The sequence below is a fragment of the Delphinapterus leucas genome, chromosome 9 (assembly GCF_059928025.1).
Source record: "Delphinapterus leucas isolate spDelLeu-1000000601 "Yukka" chromosome 9, BTC_Dleu_Yukka2, whole genome shotgun sequence".
Taxonomy (NCBI): domain Eukaryota; kingdom Metazoa; phylum Chordata; class Mammalia; order Artiodactyla; family Monodontidae; genus Delphinapterus; species Delphinapterus leucas.
Window position 1 is genome coordinate 88,390,171 of NC_143137.1, and position 20,452 is coordinate 88,410,622.

The 20,452-nt window shown below is 42.6% G+C and overlaps 1 long non-coding RNA gene across 1 annotated transcript in view; it reads right to left on the reverse strand.

The window, feature by feature from the left end:
- LOC149748452 (uncharacterized) overlaps nt 1-20,452 on the reverse strand; it is a 60,739-nt gene that overhangs the window by 33,581 nt on the left and 6,706 nt on the right. The window contains exons 2-3 of the long non-coding RNA XR_016394381.1: nt 18,143-18,500; nt 17,242-17,318 (exon numbers count right to left, since the gene is read on the reverse strand). This is a non-coding gene — a long non-coding RNA (uncharacterized LOC149748452). The remainder of the gene's footprint in view (nt 1-17,241; nt 17,319-18,142; nt 18,501-20,452) is intronic.

Here is a 20,452-nt window from a genome sequence, read left to right on the forward strand (position 1 = left end):
AAAAAAGCACAACCACTCGTAGAGGATGCACACACATGACAATGTATGGCAGACACGTGAACTAACGTGACTGGACATGTGAATGCACGTTTGCATCTTTGAAAGTTCGCAACTTGAAGGTTCGTATGTAAGGGACTTATCGTACATATTCCTTTTATTAGGATTTTTGCCTAGTATATTGGATCCCCAAACTATCTGGCAGGGAACACTCCCAAATTCCTTTCTCCCCTCAGATAACCACCATCACAGCAGAGTGATCCAGAAAGGCCAAATAGAGCATCGTGCTGTTTCCGCCTGGTAGACATTTCATGGCTATAACCGTAACACAAGCAGGACTCTGAGGGGTCCAGCCTTCTGGGCTCATCCTCTGCTTGTGATCCAGACTAATCAGCAGTCCATCTCCCCTTCCGTGAGACCCAGGCCCTCCTCAAGATTTCCCAAGACTGCCCCTGAGGACTAGTGGTCTCCTGGCTCAGCCCACCACCCCCGTGCAGGGTTGTCAGGGCCTGGGGGTGACTTCCCTTTCCCTGCCCATGTCACCCGCTGCCACATGGGGACTCAGTTCCCTTCTCCTTTGTGCCTTAGGCTGCATACGCAGCCCACCTGGACTTGAAAATTGGTCTAACGCAGAGGAACTGGAGCACAGCAGAGTACAGACAAAACGCCCTGCCCCTTATCGAAATCACACGCCATGTTTCCTTAAGGCCCTGGCTTGTCACTTTCTTCGTGGGCTTGCTCCTCCCCAGGAGCTGCCATCAGGCCAACTAACTGCTTCCTCCAACCCCTGAGTTCCAGTCACTTTCCTACAAAGCAGAACTGATCTCATTTCCCATTTTCCCCTTAACCTCCCAGGCCATGCCCAGAGCTTGCCTTTGTCACCCAGAGTCTCATCAAGGGTCACGTGATACGTTTCTTCACTGTAAGATAACTTATGTCCTAATATGTGAAAGTGGCCACAGTAGTGGTTTTCAATAGCATTTCCCCTGCTATATCATATATATCAGAGCTTACAGAATAGTTGCGAATTAAATTTTTACAAGGTAAGGACAAAATAAGAATATAATAGAAATGACCAGAAATGAGTTTTCAAGCCATGAAAAGACATGGAGGAAACTTAAATGCATATTTCTAAGTGAAAGAAGCCAATCTGAAAAGGCTACTGTATGATTCCAACTCTATGACATTCTGGAAAAGGCAAAACTGTAGAGACAGTAAAAAGATCTGTGTTTCTCAGGGGGTGGGAGGAGAGAGGGATGAATGGGTGGGGCACAGGGGATTTTTAGGACAGTGAAACGATTCTGTATAAAACTATTATGGTGGATACATGTCATTATACACTTGTCCAAACCTATAGAATGGACAACACCAAGAGTGAACCGTAATGTAAAGTATGGACTTTGGGTGACAGTGACGTGTCAATGTGGGTTCATCAACTATAACACATGTACTCTCTGGTGGAGGTTGTGTGTGTGAGGCGGGCAGGGCGTGTAAGGAAAATCTCTGTACTATGTGGTCGATTTTACTGTGAACCTAAAAAACTGCTCTAAAAGAATAAAGTCTATTCTTTAAAAAAAATGACCCCAAACAGAAGATGGCCACACATTATGATAAAGTAAGGAATGGTGATGCCAAAAATAAGGGAGGAGAAGGGACGGCTGTCAGCTGGGATGCCCCGCCTGGCTCTCAGGACAGAAAGTGAAGGGCTGATTGAGTAACAAGGGATGGACCAGCTTCGAGGAGTGGGGCATCAGGAGGAGGGGGTTCCTGGGAGGAGGACAGACTGAGCGAAGGTGTGGAGGCAGCAAGACACACGACCCACTGGACCAAGAGCTGAGCAGACTCCAGGGTGGCAGGAAAGGCAAGACCCTCACAGGTGAGGGCAGAAGCAGACCTCTGACTGCAGAGATCCTGCCAATTGTTTTCTGAATTTCCAAAGTGAACATGTTGACTGCGGTTCCCCACGTACAAGACACTCAACAATGTAAACTGCTAGGCTGCAGCTCTCTAATGAAGTCTATTTTCTTACAACATGTGTTTGTTTATACAGAGAGCTGTGAGAACTGGAGGGTGTCGTGTCAGCCTCATCTTGTGTACCAGCTGATCTCAGTGACACTAGCATCCTGGATCCCGACACATGGGGTGTGGTTACTGATGCACCAGGGAGGCTGCGCAGGGCTGTACCGCGCTGCTCCGAATGGGTTTCATTTGCAGTGTGGGCCCACTTGACCTGAGTGAAGGCAGCAGAAACGCCTTGAGTTGAAACGCCACTCCAGTGTCAGTTATGCCAGAGGTTCTCAAACTTCAGCCTGTGTCTGAGTCACCTGGAGGGCTTGTTAAAACAGAGTTTCATAACTACCTACCCTAAGATACTCTGATTTAGATCTGGGGCAGGGATGGAGAACTGGCATTTCTAGCAAGTTCCTAGGTGGTACTGATGCTGCTGGTTGGAGGTCACACTTGGAGAACCACAAGTCTACTCCAGAGCCCATTGTGAACTTATGAAGCTTTTTCTCTGCAGTTCCTTTTTCTGCAAAAGGTGTGCCCTCAGGAACTTCGTATTTGGGGAGAAGAGTGAACGGACGCATAAAGATGGAAACAGCCCGAATGACCACCAACAGATGAATGGATAAGCAAAACGTGATCTGTACATACAACAGAATATTATTCAACCATAAAAAGGAATGAAGCACTGAGTCTGCTACAACATGGATGACCCTTGAAAACTTCCTAATGGAAGAAGACAGTCACATAAGGGCACCTATGACATAATTCCATTTATATGGAATGTCCAGAATAAGCAAATTCTTAGATAGGAATCAACCTCGTGGTTGCCAGGAACTGCGGCTAGGAGGGAAGAGGGAGTGACTGCTGATTGGCTTTCCCTTTGGGATGATGAAGAAGTTCTGGAACTAGACTGATGATGGTTGTACAACATTGTGATTATACTTACTACCACTGAACTGTACACTTTAAAATGCTTAAGATGGTGAATTTTACGTTATGTGTATTTCATAACAATAAAAAAGTGAAAACGAGTGAATGGAGTATTCTAACTCAAATCATGGGGCCAGTTGAAATGCAAAGGCCTAAATTAGTGATTTTCAGCCCTTGGTGCATGAAGAATCACTGAGCGGAGGAGGGGAGTGGTTATATCATTCCCTTGTCCTAGCTGTACCTAAACCAATTAAATCAAAATTTCTGGAGGTGAGGTCTAGGCATCAAAAATTTTAAAGTTCGCCCCCAGGTGATTCTAAGGTACAACTGGGATTGAGAACATTAGCCTGAAATCTCAAGGGCCAAATGGGCTGATGACCTATGTTCAAACTGACTTGAACTTCATCACAGACAATGGACCTTCTTCTTTTCCCAAACTGGCTTGGAAATGGTATGTAGAGTAGAATGAGAAGGTTTTGAATCAGTTGGAAAATTGGGCTCCACTACCAACTAGCTGTGTGACCTTGGGCAAGCCACATAACCCCTCTGAGCATTTGTTTTCCATTTCATAGGGTTTTTGTGAGGCTTACATGAAACAGACCAGTTTCTCAGTTATAACAGTGTCAAACACTATATGGTCAACATGCATCTCTCTGCATCTCCTTCTAGACCAGAAGAGAGATCCAGGGCCTTATTTGTGGGAAAACCCTACACTGCAGTATCTTGTACTATAGGTTCAATTTTCTCCCCCAACCTGAGAGAAGGGACCCGTTTAGTTTGGGAATTAGTGATAATGGTTTCTCGCGTCTATAATACGCATGTAAGTGGAGGAGACGGTGAGCCTGGTAGAAATCCCTTCTGTACTCACGCTCAGACATTCTTTTGCGTACCAAGCTCTATAATGATGTAAATACATTCTAACATAAAAGTGGATAAAATTCACCAATTCCCAGGAGTAAATAAGATCATTCAGATTTTTCATGTTTCTGTTCAGTCCTTATTGGTAGGTAATATAGATTTTATATATATATATATATATATATACATATATACATATATATATTTCTTTTTTTAAAATTCGGGTATAGTTGCTTTACAGTGTTGTGTTAGTTCCTGCTGTACAACGAAGTGAATCAGCTATATGTATACATATATCCCCTCCCTCTTGGACCTCCTTCCCACCCCACCCCAATTCCACCCACCTAGGTCACCCCAGAGCACTGAGCTGAGCTCCCTGTGCTATACAGCAGGTTCCCTCTAGCTATCTGTTTTACACATGGTAGTGTATATATGTCAGTCCCAATCTCCCAGTTCATCCCACACCCCCTCCCGCAACCACATGTCCATTCTCTACATCTGAGTCTCTATTCCTGCCCTGCAAATAGGTTCATCTGTACCATTTTTCTAGATTCCACATATATGCGTTAATATACAATATTTGTTTTTCTCTGTCTGACTTACTTCACTCTGTATAACAGACTCTAGGTCCATCCACATCTCTACAAATGACCCAATTTCACTTCTTTTTATGGCTGAGTAATATTCCATGGTATATATGTACCACATATTCTTTATCCATTCAACTGTAGATGGACATTTAGGTTGCTTCCATGTCCTGACTATTGTTAAATAGTGCTGCAATGAACATTGGGGTGCATGTGTCTGTTTGAATTATGGTTTTCTTAAGGTATAAGGTCAGTAGTGGGATTGCTGGGTCATATGGTAGTTCTATTTTTAGTTTGTTAAGGAACCTCCATACTGTTCTCTATAGTGGCTGTATCAGTTTACATTCCCACCAACAGTGCAAGAGGGTTCCTTCTTTCTCCACACCCTCTCCAGCATTTATTGTTTGTAGATTTTTTGATGATGGCCATTATGACTGGTGTGAGGTGATATCTCATTGTTGTTTTGATCTGCATTTCTCTAATAATTAGTGATGTTGGGCATCTTTTCATGTGCCTCTTGGCCATCTGTATTTCTTCTGTGGAGAATTGTCTATTTAGGTCTTCCGCCCATTTATTGATTGGGTTTTTTTTTTTTTTGATATTGAGCTGCATGAGCTGTTTGTATATTTTGGAGATTAATCCCTTGTCAGTTGCTTCATTTGCAAATATTTTCTCCCATTCTGAGGGTTGCCTTTTCGTCTCGTTTATGGTTTCCTTTGCTGTGCAAAAGCTTTTAAGTTTAATTAGGTCCCATTTGTTTATTTTTGTTTTTATTTTCATTACTCTAGGAGGTGGATCAAAAAAGAACTTGCTGTGATTTATGTCAAAGAGTGTTCTTCCTATGTTTTCCTCTAAGAATTTTATAGTGTCCGGTCTTGCATTTAGGTCTTTAATCCATCTTGAGTTTCTTTTTGTGTGTGGTGTTAGGGAGTGTTCTAATTTTGTTCTTTTACATTTAGCTGTCCAGTTTTCCCAGCACCACTTATTGAAGAGACTGTCTTATCTCCATTGTATATTCTTGCCTCCTTTATCATAGATTAGGTGACCATTGGTGCGTGGGTTTATCTCTGGGCTTTCTATCCTGTTCCACTAAGCTATATTTCTGTTTTTGTACCAGTACCATACTGTCTTGATTACTGTAGCTTTGTAGTATAGTTGGAAGTCAGCGAGCCTGATTCCTCCAGCTCTGTTTTTCTTTCTCAAGATTGATAGCTTTGTCTCTTCAGAGTCTTTTGTGTTTCCATACAAACTGTAAAAGTTTTTGTTCTAATTCTGTGAAAAATGCCACTGGTAATTTGATAGGGATTGCATTGAATCTGTAGATTGCTTTAATATAAAGGATCATAAGAAACTACTACAAGCAACTATATGACAATAAAATGGACAACCTGGAAGAAATGGACAAATTCTTAGAAAGGTACAATCTTCCAAGACTGAATCAGGAAGAAATAGAAAATATAAACAGACCAATCACAAGGGATGAAATTGAAACTGCAATTAAAAATCTTCCAACAAACAAAAGTCCAGGACCAGATGGCTTCACAGGTGAATTCTATCAAACATTTAGAGAAGACCTAACACCCAGCCTTCTCAAACTCCTCCAAAAAATTGCAGAGGAAGGAACACTCCCAAGCTCATTCTACGAGGCCACCATCACCCATATACCAAAACCGGAAAAATATATCACGAAGAAAGAAAATTACAGACCAATATCACTGATCAACATAGCTGCAAAAATCTTCAACAAAATACTAGCAAACAGAATCCAACAACACATTAAAAGGATCACACATCATGATCAAGTGGGACTTATCCCAGGGATGCAAGGATTCTTCAATATACGCAAATCAGTCAATGTGATAAACCATATTAACAAATTGAAGAATAAAAACCATATGATCATCTCAATAGATGCAGAACAAGCTTTTGACAAAATTCAACACCCATTTATGATAAAAACTCTCCAGAAAGTGGGCATAGAGGGAACCTACCTCAACATAATAAAGGCCCTATATGACAAACCCACAGCCAACATCATTCTCAATGGTGAAAAACTGAAAACATTTCCTCTAAGATCAAGAACAAGATAAGGATGTCCACACTCACAACTATTATTCAACATAGTTTTGGAAGTCCTAGCCATGGCAATCAGAGAAGAAAAATAAATAAAAGGAATACAAATTGGAAAAGAAGAAGTAAAACTGTCACTGTTTGCAGATGACATGATACTATACATAGAGAATCCTAAAGATGCCACCAGAAAACTACTAGAGCTAATCAATGAATTTGGTAAAGTTGCAGGATACAAAATTAATGCACAGAAATCTCTGGCATTCCTAAACACTAATGACGAAAAATCTGAAAGAGAAATTATGGAAACACTCCCATTCACCATTGCAACAACAAGAATAAAGTACCTAGGAATAAACCTACCTAAGGAGGTAAAAGACCTGTACTCAGAAAACTATAAGACACTGATGAAAGAAATCAAAGATGACACAAACAGATGGAGAGACATACCATGTTCTTGGATTGGAAGAATCAATATAGATAATATATTTTTATTCAACTACAATTAAGGCATAGATACAATTTTATATTCTGTTTTCTTCACTCAGTACTGTATCTTCTGCATTTTGTTTCTATCGTTCGTTACTTACATCCTAATAGCTACATAGTATTTAATTGCGTAGCCTTACTATAATTTACTTTAATGTTCCTCCATTGTTAAGCCTTAGACGGCTTCCAAAATATCAATATTAGAAATTGTGCTCAGGGAATTCCACAGCAGTCCAGTGGTTAGGACTCTGTGCTTTCACTGTCAAGGGCCCTGGTTCAATCCCTGGTCGGGGAACTAAGATCCCACAAGCCATGTGGTGCAGCCAGAAAAAAAAGAAAAGAAACTGTGCTCAATGAAAATATTTCTCCATGTAACTTTTAACTTCCTTTGGCTTTTTTACTTAAAATTAAATTCCCATAAATAATGGGATCAAGGGCTGAACATTTTAAGACTCTTGAATGCACCATCAAACTGCTTTGCTGAAGGATTGTATCAATTTACACTGCTACCATGGGGTGTGGGCGTATCATTTTCCACAACTTGCCAGCACTGAATTTCATAATTTGAAAGAGGTTTACAAATTGTACAGCTATAGTCTAATTTAATGTAAGATAATAAATTACTGTGTCTGACTTTTTGGTATGCAAAACATTCCTTCCCTGTTCCTTTTCTGGTAGCATCCCCACTATTTTGTAAATTGCCGGAGGGCAGTCTACAAACCTTGTATGTCGGAGAAAATCAATGATTACTTTTTGAAGCAATGAATAATTCAGGCAATCCCTCTTCCCAATAATTCTTAGGTTTTCTAATAGCAGAGGTTTTTTTTTTTTAATAAACTAAATTACACTTTATTTCACTTATGTTGGCAGCCTCAGAGAGCTCTGTTTGCTGGCAAAACATATGAAGATTTTCACCTGGTGGGAAGGGGACCTCCCCACACCACAAAACGAAAGCAGCTAAATCACTGCTCTTTTCCTCCAACCTGTCTTTGCACTCCCATCTCCTTTCCTCTCAACACTTGAAGAGCCAGCTCAATGTAAAGCAAGGAAAAGCTATTTGTAGAGTGCATGAGAGGAAAATGAACACAAAGAGACCCTTCCTAAATGACTGAGCTTAGTTTTCACTCTCTCAAGCAGGAGGTTTGTGCACGCCCAGATGATAGCATTTGTACTTTGGTACCCATCAACTGGAATAGGTCTTGGTGAGGAAAAGCTGCTTTGTGTTCAGTAAAGTTTTAAATAACTATGTATATATTTTATTAATTACAGTAGTGTCTACATAAATTTTGAAAATAGTAGTAAAATAATTATGCAGGAGACCATTTTATCCAGCTACACACAAAGTTTGGTGCACATTTGCATTCTCAAGTTTTTAGGTGTCCTCCTCTGAACAGGATTTGGGAAATGCTGCTCCCAGAATAAGGTAGTATCCCAATATTATAACCAAGAGGTACTTACCGAGTTATGATGACTAGGAAAGTGGCTGTCATTGCAACTAGTACTTTACTCATTTTTAATACTCTAAGCTGCTCCCCACTAGGTCTAGGAACTCCTCCTTAATTTTTGAAGATGGTTAATTTTCAAAGTCTACTCCCTGCCTGTTCCCCTTCTTCTCATCAGTGACGGCAACAAACAATTAATGGCACCTCTTAAATGTCTTGCTGCCCGAAATAACATCTTCCTCCAATTAAAAAGTAACAAAGACTGCACCTCTCCTCTGTTTCCTTCATTGGCCATAGCATCGTGACATCTCTCCCTGTCGCCAGTTTTGTCTAACACGTAGCTCATCTCTCAAAATGTAATCTGTCAAATGTTCCTAGTGGGGAGGGATTGTTTGTAACTCTGGTTTTCAAAGGAAATTTATGCTAGCGGTTTGCAGGAAGTTGATATATACCTAAGGGTCCCCTTGTCAGAGGGCAGCAGGGTCTCCATGGATCCAGGTCATCTCCCGGATGAGGAATCCTTGTTTCCTGGCCATGCTTTTGGGTTGTCACAGGGATGGGGTCCCCCTCTTATTTGCACTCTTTCCCCTTTCCCATTTCCTACAAAGACACTCTGGCCCTCATTTACCGTTGCTTCACTCTTTATTTTTTTTTGTTTCTGTTTTTGGTTTTTTTCTGTGGTACGCGGGCCTCTCACTGTTGTGGCCTCTCCCGTTGCGGAGCACAGGCTCCGGACGCGCAGGCTCAGTGGCCATGGCTCACGGGCCCAGCCGCTCCGCGGCATGTGGGATCTTCCCAGACCGGGGCACGAACCCGTGTCCCCTGCATCGGCAGGTGGACTCTCAACCACTGCGCCACCAGGGAAGCCCTGCTTCACTCTTTAAAATCCAACTCAGTAAATATCACGTCGTGGATTCTTGAACTCAAGGTATCAGAGAGGTCATAATCCACTGGTTTCTCCTTTTCATCAGACTCTCTTGATGAATTTTTCTAAAATACATATTCTGGTCCCCACAGAACCATTCTGGTTCATTAGGACTGTGTGTGGACACAAAACCTGCATTTTGTAAAGCTCTCCTTGTGCTTCCGATGATCAGCCTGGTTTCAAAACCACTCACTAAACAGGCTCCCAGGGCAACACTCCCCTGCAGATCGTCTCTGGCAGGTGCTTATGCAGCCTGCACTGGGATTCCTCCAGCCACCAGGCACACACTGCCTTTCACAAGCGGCCTGAGCTGAAGCAGTCCCTCACTGTGACTTGAAAGGCATTTCCACCACAAAACTTTCACCCTATGGGTCTCAGTTATGCCTTTTAGAGCAACACAGAAAAAAGTCATTTCTGCTTTTCCCACCAACACTTGAAGACAGCAACTGTTTCCTTCTCAGGGTCTCTCTTGCCATTTCTGGGCTCTTGGTTGTCCATCCATGAATATGGTTGGAGCGAGTTTATAGTGAGTTTAAACAAGTCTTTTAGGTTGTCTCTCATGAGGACTTTATGCAGCAGGTATCTTTCCAGTGTTAGAGATGACCGAGGGCCAGTCAAGGTGAGTGACCTGCCTCAGTTCCCACAGCTAATAAGTAGTTGAATTAAAATTTGAACAATCTGTTCGACTCCAAATTCTGCACTCTTTTTTTTTTAAAATTAATTAATTAATTAATTTTTGGCTGCGTTGGGTCTTCGTTGCTGCACATGGGCTTTCTTTTTATTCGAGCCTTTCTTCGTTGCGGTGCACGGGCTTCTCACTGTGGTGGCTTCTCTTGTTGTGGAGCATGGGATCTAGGCGTGTGGGCTTCAGTAGTTGTGGCTCGCGGGCTCTAGAGCGCAGGCTCAGTAGTGTGTGGTGCACGGGCTTAGTTGCTCTGGGGCATGTGGGATCTTCCCGGACCAGGGGTCAAACCCATGTCCCCTGCATTGGCAATCGGATTCTTAACCACTGCGCCACCAGGGAGGCCCCTCTTCCTTTGTTTTTAAATGCAAGTAAATAGATGCTAAATGAGTGTTAAATTGAAGTGTATAAAATTGCTCCTCCAGGCTTCCCTGGTGGCGCAGTGGTTGAGAGTACGCCTGCCGATGCAGGGGACGTGGATTAGTGCCCCGGTCTGGGAAGGTCCCACATGCCGCGGAGCGGCTGGGCCCGTGAGCCATGGCCGCTGAGCCTGCGCGTCCAGAGCCTGTGCTCCACAACGGGAGAGGCCACAACGGGGAGAGGCCCGCGTACCGCAAAAAAAAAAAAAATTGCTCCTCCCAATTCCGCTCCCTAGAGGCAGCCGCTGTCAGATTTACAAATCCCCTCTTGTGCACACCACTGGGAGCTGGGTGTTACATTCACAGCAGGGGGGGTCCCTGCCTCCTTTGCCGGGGACACCATTTGAGCAGCCTTGCTGCGTGGTAGGCCTGGAGCCCTGAGTAGGTCTCTTTGCTCACTTTGAACTTAGAAGCAAGAAAACCCTTATTTTTTGGTTTGTTTTAATAAACTACCGTGAATTCAAGTTTCACTCATTTTGAACCAAATATGACCAACACAAGAAGGGTCAGAGAGATGTAGTGTTTCTGGCTTTGAAGGTAAAGGAAGGGGCCACGTGCCAAGGAATGCAGGAGGCCTCTAGAAGCTGGAAAAGGTAAGGAAATAGAGTCTCCTGTAGAGCCACTGGAAAAGATACAGCCCCGTCCACACCTTCATTTTAGACTTCTGACCTACGATGAAACTCTAACATAAGAATTTTCTGCTGTTGAAGCTGCTACATTTGTGGTAATTGTTAATAGTAGCAATAGGAAATGAATCACTTTTTATAGAGTAGAGGATTATTAAATAACTTATTTTGAAAAATAGAACAGTTAAGAGAATGAAATATTCATGCTCACTAATCAGTGCATTTTTAGCTTGCAGACAGTTCTGTATGAAGCCAAATTGTAATAAAATTGTTTCTTGGTGAGCATAGGAAGCTTGCTTAGTAATTAGGCTGAGTCCAGAAGGCTATTATGTCTGCTTCTACCCTTTACTTACCTGGGTAGGTGTAAGGCCTCTGAAAGTGTAATGTGGTACAGAACATACCTGCCAAGAACTGGCCTAGTGAGTTCGGCAGCAGTCCTGCATGACTGTGGTATTAAAAGCCTTCTAGATGTCTCATAGCCTTAGCTCCCTGGTTTTATTTTTTCAAAAAGTGGACCAAAGAAGATGGATGGAGAATAAATCATTGTGAAAAACTTGGTCTTGATGAACTCTTTGTAGGGGCAGTGGGTGGGTACCATGGAACCTGTACCCCAGTGTACACCAGTGTCAGGCTGGTGGTTATGCCCATCACGGGTCAGGAGGTCAGGATCACAGCTTCTGAGGACTAACTCTGTTCTCAACTCTCAAATACGAAATCATTAATGGCCTTGAAATTCATGGTGTTAGCCTTGGCTCAGATGAGAATGCCCCTGAGCCTTGCCAGCCTCTCCAATGTCCCTCAGTAGACCATGGCTGGGACACTGGGAGATGGAGCTCAGTTGACAATGCCTTCCTTTGCTGTGGCATAGCTCCTGCTAGACTCCCAGAAGGCACTGCTTCACCTTCACAGAGAAAAGATGTCACAGCTGCCACAAGGGGCTCTGGAGTTCTGCCCACCAATTCTAACTCCTACTGGCTAGCTAACCATTTGTCCACTTTTTTTCATTTAATAACAGCTTTATTATGAACTTGACTTCACATACAAAGTTAGAATGGCAATTAGACTTAACAGGAACTCATTAAAAAGTTTAAATACCATGTTATAGATATGTACAATCCAAACTTCCAGAAGGTATTTAAGCTGGTAACAGATATTGCTACCCATTTCCGGACAGATCAAATAACAGCATTACTGAACCTGGCTCCCAGACAAGTATGGACCATCTGCGCCCATGTCTTAGGGAAGAGAAGCAGTCATGATACAGGCATTGTGGACGCACTAGTTCATGAACAGTTGTTCATTCTAACAATGCCAGAATTTTTACTCACATTTTTTACTTTGTGAGGAAGCCCATGACTGTTGCTCTCCTTCTACCACTCAGGGTATTGACATAACACCCATTCATTCCAAAAGGCACCAGAAATGGGACTATAAGCCTCTTCACAAAGCAAAGCACCTCAAATTCATAGATCGTATCCCACACTGGTCTCTAATTGATGTTAGACAATATGACAGCATCACTTCCTGGAAGTGATGAAGATGTGGTCTTCTCTAGATGCAGTGGAAGACGCCCTGAGTTCTTCCATTTCATGGCTCAAATTGCTATGATTGGGCCTTGAGCCAGGACAAGGCTCTGATTCCTGCTGCTGGGCTGGGCTGGGCAAGGCACGGCTGGGTATACAGGTGGGGGTTAGGGCAGAATCAAAGCTAGAGATAGAAAGAGTGCTGCATAAAGGGCTGGCCATCTTAGAATGAGGTTGGCAAGTATTTGGTCAGCAGGCCTGGGAATTAAGACTGAGGGCTGGGCTAAGAGGAGGTCAAAGGAGGAGCATGCATACAAAGTCAGGCTGAGAAAGGTCTGAGACGGTGCTGAATCCAGGTAAGTGCACAACAGGTAAGTGGAGGTCGAGGTGGGAGGCAGTGAGGAGTCACTGTCAAGGGCATGCATTTTTCACCCTCATGGAAGACCTGAGTTTAATCCTGTCCTGCCAGTTACTTGCAATGCGACTTGGGTCAGTTTCCTTAAACCTGTCCCAGTTAAGGGCTTCCCTGGTGGCGCAGTGGTTGAGAGTCCGCCTGCCGATGCAGGGGACACGGGTTCGTGCCCCAGTCCGGGAGGATCCCACCTGCCGCGGAGCGGCTGGGCCTATGAGCCATGGCCGCCGAGGCTGCACGTCCGGAGCCTGTGCTCCACAACGGGAGAGGCCACAACAGTGAGAGGCCCAAGTACCGCGAAAAAAAAAACAAAACCTGTCCCAGTTAAATCAGCTCTAAAATTTGAAAAATAATAATATGTATCCTGCAGGTGACTTTAAGAATTAGAAAGAATGCATATGAAGCATCTCACACACTATTTCTTCAATTGGGTGCATGGGTATACTTTGAGGGGCCCAAATGTTCTCTACAAAAATTTTATTTTCTGTTCTTAACTGTTTAATTTTTAAACACAGACTTTATTGTTTAGAGCAGTTTTAGGTTCAGAGCAAAACTGAGTGGAAGTACACAGTTCCCATTTGCTCCGTGCCCCACACATGCAGAGCCTCCCTCACCATCGACATCCCCCCTATGAGAGGGTACATTTGTGACAATCAGTGAACCCACACTGACACATCATTATCACCCAAAGTCCACAGTTCACATTAGGGTTCACTCACAGTGCTGTACATGCTATGGGTTTGGACAAATGTACAATGACGTGTATCCACCATTATAGTATCATACAGAAGAGTCTCGCCTCTCTAAAAATCCTCTGTGCTCTGTGTATTCATCCTTCCTTTCCTCCCCCTGCATCCCTGGCAACCACTGATCTTCTTACTGTACAGTTTGGTCTTTTCCAGAATGTCATATAGTTGGAATCATGTAGTACATAGTCTTTTCAGATTGGCTTCTTTTACTTAGTAATATGCACTTAAGGTTCCTCCAAGTCTTCTTGTGTCTTCATAGCTCATTTTGTTTTAGTGCTGAACAATATTCAGTTGTCTAGATGTCCCACAGTTTATTTATCCATCTACTGGCTGTTAACTTTTAATCCAGTGCTTTTCAAACAGAGGTCTTTGGATCTCTGTCTGGGCTGAGCCTGTATTCCTGAGGACTCAAGAGTTTTAGAACTTGAGAAACATATATAGTAGCATAGCATATAGTAGGTGTGCAATAAATGTAAATAACTAATGACAGAATTATTACTCATATAAGAGAAGCTAAAAATGTAGTGAAGCAGGGCTGGGCAGGGCCTGTGTTCATAGGATTTATCCCCAGAGGAGAGTCTTGTCAACTGGATTTGAAGTCAAAGCTGCTTTGTGTGTGTGTGGCGGGCGGTGGGGGGGCAGGGTGGGGTTGAGCTTCCTGGGGACTGCCTGGGGCTGCCCAGTCTTCAAGGGGCACATCCCCAGGACAGCTGCTGGACACTGTTGTGACCTGATGGTTTCTGACAGCGCCATTTTTGAAACTTGGAGCATTTTCTCATTTGGGGTGTTCTGGCACTGTTCCCTTGATCCGTGCTTTTCAGAGATTACAGAGTGATTCCTCAATTACCTCTCAAGGTCCTCCCATTCCCAGGGCTGTGATTCACATGGCCTGGAGACCTGAACTCATTGGGAGCCGCTCAGGTCTCCCTTGCTGCCTCTTCATCCATCTTCAGCTACTGTTCCCTCTTAACCACCTATGTTCCATTTTACTGGTGTTGGAGATTCTGTTTCCAGATGGCAAGGGCAGAAATAAAACCCCAGCGGGGCACTCCCATCATCTGTTTTCCCAGCTACTCTAGGATGTTGCCTTTCTTGTTCATCTTCTTGCCCCAAACACAATTTTCTAAGGTCCATTTTTTTCATCTCTGAGCATCCCACAGGCCTGAGGCCAGAGCTGTACCAGCACCATAGCCTGTCATTACCTGCTGACTCTGTCTCCTCATTGTAAACATTTCCTGTGCTCATGCACAGGGGATTTTAGGTACCTCCTTGACGTTAACTGGAATTATGCCTTATCATATTTTCAGAATTTCATTTTTTAGAGCCCTCTATGTTTCAAGTCATATTTCCCTTTAGTTCTGGGGTTCTCAACCCTGGCTGCACAGTGGAAAGACTGAAGGAATCTTTAAAAAGCACTGATGCTTGGCCCCAACACAGACTAGTTGAACCAAATCTCTGGGGTAGGGCCAAGTCATGGGTATTTATTTTTAGGTTACCCAGATAATCACTTTAAAAAGTGTTAAAATGGACTTCATTAAAATGAAAAACTTCTGCCCATTAAAATATACTGCTAATAAAAAGAGGAAACAAGTCAGACCTGGAGAAAATATTTGCCACATGTGTATCTGACAAATGACTTGTATCCAGGATATTTTAGCAATTCCTATAACTCAGTAATTAAAAACACAAATAGCCCAACTGAAAAGCTGGCCAAAAAGCTTGACTAGGCACTTCACAAAAGAAAAAATACAAACAGCCAATAAGCACATGAAAAAGTGTTCAATATCATTAGTCACCAGGGAAATGCAAATTAAAACCAAAATGAGATACCAACTAATGGCTAAAATTAAGAGAGTACTGACAACAGCAGAGCAACTAGAACTCTCATTCATCTCTGCTGGGAGAACAAGATGGTGTGACCACTTTGGAAACCGGTCTGGCGGGTTCTCATAAAGTGAAACATACACCTACCCAATGACAACACTGCTTCAAGGTTTTCATCCAAGAGAAGTGAAAATACATGCACATGAAAAGACTTAGCAGCTTCATTAGTAATGGCCCCACACTGGAAACAATCCAAATGTCCCTCAACTACAGAATGGATGAACGCATTGTGGTATATCCATACAATAAGATACGATTTGGTAACAGAAAAGGAGAAAACTACTGATTCACGTGACAACATGGATGTACCTCAAAATCATGATGCTGAGTGAAATCCCCCCACACACACACAAAGTACCTACTATATGACTCCATTTATACCAAGTTCTAGAATAGGCACAAGATATGGAGACAGGGATCTGAACATAGGTTGCTTGTAGAAAAGGGGGGCTTTCTGGGAAGCTCACGAGGGGTCATTCAGGGATGGTAGAGTTGTCCTGCATCTTGATAGTGGTGTGGGTTACAAAGCATATGCATTTGTCCACATTCATTTTCAAAGTGGGGTCTTAAATGTGGTACATTTATATCTATACACTTGATTAATATAAATTATACCTCAATCAGGAAAATTCAATGAACAAAATTCCCCAGATGAATTTACTGCACAGTAAGGGTTGAGAGTCAATGCTACAGGGCCTCAGTTCATAAAATTTCTGTCTTTTCTCTGCAGTTTGAGAACCTTCTTTCCTAACACCCAGAACCCTTGTCTGCCAGCCTCTTGCATCCCAATTTCCCGTAACTCAGAACGCCAGTAAATCAGGAGCTTCTCACCTAAGACGGTCCTCATTTCCAGCATGCCAACTACACGTCCCTGTTGGTCAAAATAAATCCAAAACACAGGGTCTTCTTGCTGAGCAAGGAATTGTCAGGAAGATAACTGGAAAGGTAACCACCTGCACTTCCTGTGGGCAACTGAAACTTGTAGCACAAGTCTGGGGAGTTGAGCCCACTGGCCTTGCTTTCTTATCTGTATGAAAAGGTTTATGTTATGTTTTGGGAAACCATCTTTCATCCACTTCATTAGATGAGCATCTTTTCACTCCCAGACTTACTGATTTTTATGTAGTTGAATCCATTCTTAAAGATAAGTTCTGTGTCTTTTTGTTTTGTTTTTTGAATAAAACATACTTTAGAAAATTACTATTTCCATTCTCAATTCTCTCCCACCAAGACCCAGGGATATCCAAGAGGATGTTTTTACCATGGTGTATCTATAGTTTCAGGCTACTTACTGCTCATGTCCTATGCCTTGCTATCATTTTCTTATCTCTGGGAGATGCTGAGATCTGATTTAGGGTCTTTCTTGAGCTTGTGTCAAACAGCTGTGAGCAATACAGAAGTAATGTATCACCTACTCAGCAGCTTTAACTACCCAGGACTTAGCTAATAACTAAAAAGCAAGCCACAAAGAGATTCTGAAGACACAAAACTGGTGTCACAAAATCCATACACTTTACCCCAAAGTGAGTCTCCTGGATTCTCACGCACAGTCAATTTACTCTTAGCTCAGACACAGGTGTAACAACATTCACAGCCTGGTTAGAAGCATCACATTAGAAGCAGAACAGAGGTGGTTCTTACCATCAGGTATGTTGATGGCTGTAAAAAGTGACAGCTGACAGGAGAGCAGAGACAATGCCTTCCACCTTCACCTTATCCTATTAAAATAAAAAAGATAGATTATTATAAGATATTGAGTATAATCTGAAAAAATACATATATATGTAACTGAATCACTCTGCTGTACATCTGAAACCAACACAATATTGTAAATCAACTATACTTCAAATTAAAAGAGAAAAAGAAAAATCTAGGGACTTCCCTGGTGGTCCAGTGGTTAAGACTCCGTGCTCCCAATGCAGTGGGCCGGGGTTCGATCCCTGTTCAGGGAACTAGATCCCACTAGCGGCAACTAAAGATCCCACACGCTGCAACTAGGACCCTGTGCAGCCAAAACAAGTAAATAAATACTTTAAAAGAAAAAAAAAAGAAAAATCTAGTGGCCCTTTGGTTTAGGAGCACACATGTAAAATAATTCTCAGTCGCTGGAGGCATGGCCATACGTGAGATCAACACAAAACTGTCCTTGATGGTAATGCCTTGAAGTCATTAAGAAACGGCTGAAAGTTCCCTGCACTTCTCTCCTTAGGAAGGCAGAAGAGTGTGTAAAATGGTTTAGGAACGGGTTTCCCTGGTGGCACAGTGTTTGGGAGTCCGCCTGCCAATGCAGGGGACACGGGTTCGTGCCCTGGTCCAGGAAGATACCACGTGCCGCGGAGCGGCTGGGCCCGTGGGCCATGGCCGCTGGGCCTGCGCGTCCGGAGCCTGTGCTCCGCAATGGGAGAGGCCACGGCAGTGAGAGGCCCGCGTACCGCAAAAAAGAAAAAAAAAAAAAAAAAAAAAGATTTAGAAAGGGTTCTATCAAATTGGGTGGGAATAAACGTTTTGACAGACCAAATGAACAATTTTCAGTGTCCCAAACCTGGACTCTCCCTCCGCGCAGCTCCCTCCCTGGCAGCTCTGATGCCGTCACGTTGACGCTGCCCAGGTGGTGATCGTAGAGGACCAGATGCTCCCGCTCCGCTCCACAATCAGCCCTGCCCCGCTTGCGGCATCGGATACGGAAGTCCCCTCCTTGAAACTGCAGCGCTCAGGCAGAGCTCTGGGCCTGTAATCTGCGGTTCTCACTGTTGACGCAGTACCCGCTGCCGTGCTTCCTCGCAGCCTCCGCCAACTGCCCTACCGCCTCCTCCTACCTCCAAAGCCACAAGACTGGTTATCTCTGGGTGTAGTCTTCGCTCTACAGATACATCTGCAGCTCATCTATTAATCCCATTTATCTGAAATAAAAAGAGATGCACACAGAACTTCTACAGATGATACGATAAGGATGCTTGGAATTTGTTTTTAAATAATCCATTGGCAGGGAGGGAAGGAAAGGCATAGATGACATAATACGGTTATTGACAACTGTTAGAGCTGGACATCATGGAAGCAGGTCATATCCTATGCGTTCTCTTTATGTATATTAGAAAATGTCTGTTAAAAGAAGTTACAGAAGAAAGCACATGATGTTATACAACTGAATGTAAAGTTCTTACTCTCATTTTCATGTGATACCTGAGAGGGAGCATACATTTACTTTACCATCAGCCTAACATCACTCATAATTGTTTCCTCAGTAACTTCATCCAAGAAACAAAACATCTGGAAGTTGTTTTTTGTTTTTTTTTTAAAGAAGAATATTACAAGTATGTCTGCCGCTTGCTGTCCAATATCCTTTATGGTGCAGATTATTGAGAGCAGCTTTAAAAGGTCAACATTAAAGGAAACTCCATGGAGTCAGGGACAAAAGCCAAGGTGAAGTGCTCCTTTACCTAGGTCCTGGCACCTAGGCCCACGCCTATAGTTCAGTTCTACAATCCAGATATCAGAGAGTCAAGACGCTAAGACTGAACACACATGAATTCCAGGTATTTGGGGACTTGAATCTGCAGAAAATTGACTCTCTTTGTCAAGAAATTACTTCCCTTCTCCTCCAGTAGCTCAGCTTTTCTTCCCTTCCCTTCCCTTCCATTTCCTTCTCTTTCCTCCTTAGTCCCTCCCTTCCTTCCTCCCTTCCTTCCTTCCTCCCTCCCTCCCTTCCTTTCTTCCCTCCTTCCTTTTCTTCTTTTAAACCACCACTACCACCACAAAAACCCATAGCATGTTCATGTCAGACCTCATGGAGTTGTTGTAAAGATTAAGATGCAAATGTGGGAGAAAAGGGGAAATATTAAATAAATTAGAATAACTTTGATCATTTTAATCATAACAATTTTAAAATTATGGACACTTTCAAACATATAAACATCTGTCTGACTAATATAATGAACCCCTTGTACCTATCACCCAGCTTCAATCCTTGTTCAAATGTGGCCAGTCTCCTTTTATCTGTCCCCTCATCCCATTCGCAACATCCTCCCCACCCCAGATTACTTTAAAACAAGTTCAAGGCAACATAAAGTTTTACTTAAGTAGTATTTCTAAGAGATAAGGTCTATCTCTCTTTTTTTTTAAAACAATCACAATACCCTCATCACATCTAAAAAAAAGACCCAATAATTTGTTAATATTATAAAATATTCAGGCAGCGCTTAATTTTCCCTGATTAGCTCATGATTTCTTTTTACTCTTGGTTTGCTCAAATCAGCACCCGAATAAGAGCCACACATTGCATTCCATTGAAATGTCTCTTGCATTTTCTAATCTATAGGCTTCCTTGCCCTCTTTTTTCCCCCTAGCCATTTGTTTATTGAAGAAACTGGGCCATCTGTCTCACAGAATTTTCAACATTCTGGATTTTGCTGATTGCATCCTCATGGTATTGTTTAACGTGTTCCTTGATTACCTGTAATTTCTGTAAACTAAGAGTTATACCTTGGATATTAGTAATATAGAAGAGTTCACTTCCAAGACTGACAATTTCTTTTTTATAATTTAATTTTAATTTTATATCAGAGTATGGTTGATTTACAATGTTGTGTTAGTTTCAGGTGTACAGCAAAGTGATTCAGTTATGCATATACATATACCCATTCTTTTTCAGATTCTTTTCCCACATATATTATTATGGAATATTGAGTAGAGTTCCCTGTGCTATACAGTAGATCTTTGTTGATTATTTTATATATAGTAGTATGATCAAGACTCATAATTTCTATGTATGACATCTCCCCACAGTGAGTAAGTACGTCCCAAAGTCTCCTGAGGTAATAGAAAAGAAGATAACTATTTTTCAATAATGTCAAAT